The sequence below is a fragment of the Egretta garzetta genome, unplaced genomic scaffold (assembly GCF_000687185.1).
Source record: "Egretta garzetta isolate BGI_Z169 unplaced genomic scaffold, ASM68718v1 scaffold633, whole genome shotgun sequence".
NCBI lineage: Eukaryota > Metazoa > Chordata > Aves > Pelecaniformes > Ardeidae > Egretta > Egretta garzetta.
The window spans coordinates 1,255,702-1,260,456 of record NW_009259195.1 but is presented as its reverse complement, the minus strand read 5'-3'; positions in this window follow the sequence as shown (position 1 = coordinate 1,260,456).

The window sequence follows — 4,755 nt, the reverse complement described above, 5'->3', positions numbered from 1 at the left end:
GTCAAGATAAAGGCAGTTTAATAAAAAGAAAAAGCAAAACAAAGGCTGCATGCAGTAGCAAAAGGAAAACAGGATTTTATTCTCTGCTTCCCATTAGCAGGCGATGTCCAGCCAATTCGTGGGAAGCAGGGTTCAGTATGCAGAGCTGTTGCTCTGGAAGACAAAATGTCGTAAAAGACGAATGCCCCCCCTCTTCTAACTCCTTTTCCCTTAGCTTTTATATCTGAGCCGACATTGTATGGTATGGAAAATCCCTTTGGTCAGTTTGGGTCAGGTGTCCTGGCCCCCCCCAAGATCTTGCCCCCTCCCAGCCCACTGGTGGTGGTGGAGGAATGTTGGAGACACAGCCTTGATGCTGTGCAAGCACTGCTCAGCAGTAGCCAAAACACTGCTGTGTTATCAATCAACCCCTTTCTACATACCAATAGAAAGCACAGCACTATGCAGCTCGACCCAATACACATGCCGAGAGCAGTTTTTGATGACAGCATCCTCAAAAGTTTTCTGCCTTATTGCCAGGCTACAGGGGAGTTTGGGGTAAGAAGGAGCAGCTGAAGCAGCCCTTTCTCTCTGCTCCTCATGCTCATGGTGTCCACTGGCAGCAGACTTGGGATGTCTCCCAAAACAAGTAAGAGAGAGATGTTCTTATGGTCTTTGTCTCTATGACAAGATAGTATTTTACTGAAAATGGAATAGTAAAGGAGAGACTGAGGCCCACTGCACTACATCCAGACACCCTTTGAGGTGGGAATGCTTCCCAAATGAGTCCATGGCCACCCAACTACTTCACTGAAAATGATCTGTGAATATTGCTATTAAATTCCTCTCTCTTATATTGAATTAGTCATTTTGGATGCAATTCATGATGTGAGAGCAAGAGAAAGCAGAGGAAGGAAGGTAGACAATGGAAAATACTGGATAATTCAAGAAAGTCAGCTATCAAAACAGAAGCAAAAATTAATTACCCATGGGTCTTGGTTCTTTGTAATATTTTATATCTATTTTTAAAATCTCAGAAATTTGCTCCAAAGTGATACGGTTACCAAATGTTAAATTTAAAATACATCAGGAATGTCAGGTCAGGAATGATCCAATGTTACATTTTTAAAGGAGATAGACAGCCTGCAAAGGCTGTGGTCTTCATGTGCAAATTAAGGTATAGAGCTAAAGCAGATTAATCACTCTGGATAAGATACCGCTTATATATTTAGATGCCTAAATATGGGTATGTGTGTGTGTGTTCACATGAGCAAGCTATGTAAACTCCCACTATAGTCAGTGAAAGTCTAAAGTAAGTCTAGTCAATGCAGTCTAAAGAGTTATTCAGTTTAGTCTGAAGTAGGTACCTACCTGGTCCTCCATATATTTGATGAGGATTTGGACCCATAGCAGTGGAAACAGGTTAGTGATAATTATTCTCAAACAAAATGTTTCATTTAGCTGGCAAACTGCAATTTTCCAGAACATTAAAGAAATTAATATTTCAACTTCTGGTCTCAGTTCAAGGTAGAAAAGCACTCCTGAATTAATCAGAATTACTTCTAGCGCAGCAACACCAAAATACCCGGCTGCTGTGCTTCTGGAGTCATCTGTGACCTGCGTTTGTTCTTCTGGACAAACTTGCTAGTAGAAATGAGGGACACCAGCCCAGAAAACCTTAAAACATCTTCTGCTATTTTGCTGAGGGGAAGAATAGGGGGTTTTGGAGGTACCTGATAGATCTGTGGCTGAGGAAATATATGTTAAGTTTGACTATGTCCGTATTAACCCACCTTGAATGTCAGCCTAGGCTACATTACTCCATCAGTTGGTGGAGTCCATTGTACAAGCATCTGGCCACTAACTAGGAGAAAACGCATTAAAGATAAGGATGGGTTAAGCTCCTGTGTGAAGTTCCTAATGAGAATAAAAGTGTACGGACTATATTCCCTTTCATATAATTACCAATCATTTGAACTCTCAAGTGCCCAGTCCCTCCTTTGACTGCTTCAGTCTAAATTTAGCTTTAAAAACCCCCAAAACAACAAAACCAAAAAAAATGCTTCCTTAATTTGTCCAAAATGTTTGGTCTCGACTTTAATTGCTTTTAAATCCTGTCAATTAAAGTTTATAATGGAGAAAACCTGTTAATAGTGAAACGAATCCCCTTGCGTTCCCAAAGCGTGCAGTAAGTCTTCTCACCCAATTGTAATAAAATTTGTTGTGGCATAGTTTTTGGGATCAATACAGCAGACCACTGTCAATCAAAGAATTTTCTACTTACTTAAAAGTTAGCAGACTTCTAGCGTCTTTGTGTTGGACTGAGGACAGTCTGAGTTACCACAGAAGATTAAATCTTTAATTTTACATTACTTCAGCCATCTCTATAGAACAAAGTGGGCTTTACCTGTTGAATATGAGGCTTATGTGAGCTGAAGTGCTCTTGAGACATTAAGAGGCAGTCTTGAACAGTCTCTGAGATTTAAGCTGAGGGGAATTCTAAAGGGATTACTGCAGCATTTTACATAAAATGAGAAATAAAAACAGACTTCAAGAGTCCTGTTCCCATTGCTGTTCTAAGACTAAAGCAGGAAGGACTGTCAAAGGGCAACCATACTTGTAAGGATTTGTACAAGTCCAATTTATAATGAAATTAAGGGGCTGAGTAGTTTTGAAAGATTTGTTAAAAAGGGAGATACTTTTCATAGTCTCTCCAGCCCAGAGGTGAGAAATACAAGCATTATTGGAATACTTTTTTGTAGAGGCAGCATGCTACTTTCCAAGAACAGGCATGGCTAACAACTCATACACAAATAAGCTATTTTATCAAAAATTCACAAAGATTTTAACTATTGATTACCCTTTTCTGAAGAAAAGAGGGGCAAATAAACTATGAATAAATATCTCAGAAATAAAATAAATACTGAGTTACTTGTGTCTACCTTTGCATGCATAGTGTATAAGAAAATAAGTAATAAACAAGTGTGTTCTTGCCAGCTGTGATTCACCTTTACATTACAGCTCCCTTTATCACAAGAACGGTATAGAAAGACCTTGGTATAAAATGTGAGGTTGATCTCTCTACTGCCTGTACTGAGAGAGAAGCCTATGTGCATTTGTGCGCATGTGTAAAACATACACACAACGCAGTGTACTTACTGTTTTAATAAAAAGGAATTAGGATATGGCACCAAGCATAATGCAGATATCAGTTTCTTGTCACACATTCACTACCAAAAAATGGTATTTGCTCTTTGTGCCTGCAAATTCTCAGAAGGTGAAAGCCAAGATGTTCTGTATACTGAAGCTGCCTCAGCAGATACCACAGCTACAGGTTCTCCTGGTCCTCAGGAACAGTAGAAAACACAACCTGCCAGTCTAGGTCAGGGATGACCAAATTTCCCAACGCTCTGAGCCACAGATCTCAACCGTCACATCACCCAAAGCTACAACAACGTATCACCCGCATATCTTTGCGTGTGAAGAGAGAGCTTCAGAGAAGTCCCTTGGTCCAAGAGAACAACTGCTCTAGGCCTACCATTGCTTTCCTGCAAAATGGATTTGAGTTGAATGTACCATGGGTCCAGAACAACCACAGTCAGGTGCTGTGTCAGCAGCACATGGTAGCGCTTGTGTGTGTGTGTCCCAGCCAAGGATCAGCTAGACCAGCACCCCCCACCTCAGCATCAGACCACTGTCCTCAGGCGGAGCACAGCACAGCACAGCCCATCATCTGGTCCTCCCTCCCTTACTAAGCACAATGTTGGGCAAAGTGTTTGGTGCATTGAAAGACAAGCAGGACCAAAGTCCACTCTTTCTTGGTCCTTTTGTCCATCCCGCATGCCATAACAGCTATGCAGGGCTGTATTTCTCCAGTGGGCTGTTATCCGTGATGTCCATATCCAGTTCAGGTGTGGAAAAAGTGACTTATGCCTATTTTTTTTCTCCTGGACAAGCCTTGAGGTTGGCCTCCAGACTTTGGTGATGATCCTGTGTTTTCTCAGTGTTCTACATCCCAAGGAATTCAATTAAACCTTTGCCCATCAGGCAGTGCTATAGGTCTAGCCCATCCTATGGGCTGCAGCACCAAACCATAGCTTTATTAATTATTTCACTGCTGGTAAATTTTTCTCTACTGAGAAACAAGTATAAATATCAAATTGTCCATTTGGTCATGCCAGAGTGATGAGCAAAACTTTCCTGCTATCTACTAGAAACTCTGTTAAAAACATAAAATAGCTGAAATTTGTTGAGAAGACATAAACCTATGAAATTCAGCTTACAACACTTGTCTGAACGGAAGTCCATTGCTAGACATGGTGATTAATAAATCTCAGCAAGTATTTTTTGGGGGAAATAACATGGTGATATTTCCAACTCTATTTAAATATCTAAATGGTAGAAATCCCTCTGCCGAGATCTCTTCTCTTCAGTTAGAAGAAGCATGAAAGGAAACAAGGATCACAGAAAAGAATTATTTGATAGCTGTCATACAATAAAATATGGAATTTGAATAGAGATCAAGCACACGTTATGAACCATACTCATTATTATCATAAACTTTCATGATGAGTCTTGATCTTTATTATGGCCTCACCATATGAAATACAGATCAGCTTCAGTTAGACTAATTCTAAAACAGATTGCCATCTTTCCATGCAGTTTCTCAACTATGCAGTGTACTACATGGATAAATATTAAATTTAAAATATTAATGTTATGTATATATGATTATCGCAAACTGTCCCTAAAATAACTAAGATAGGTAGTAGGGAA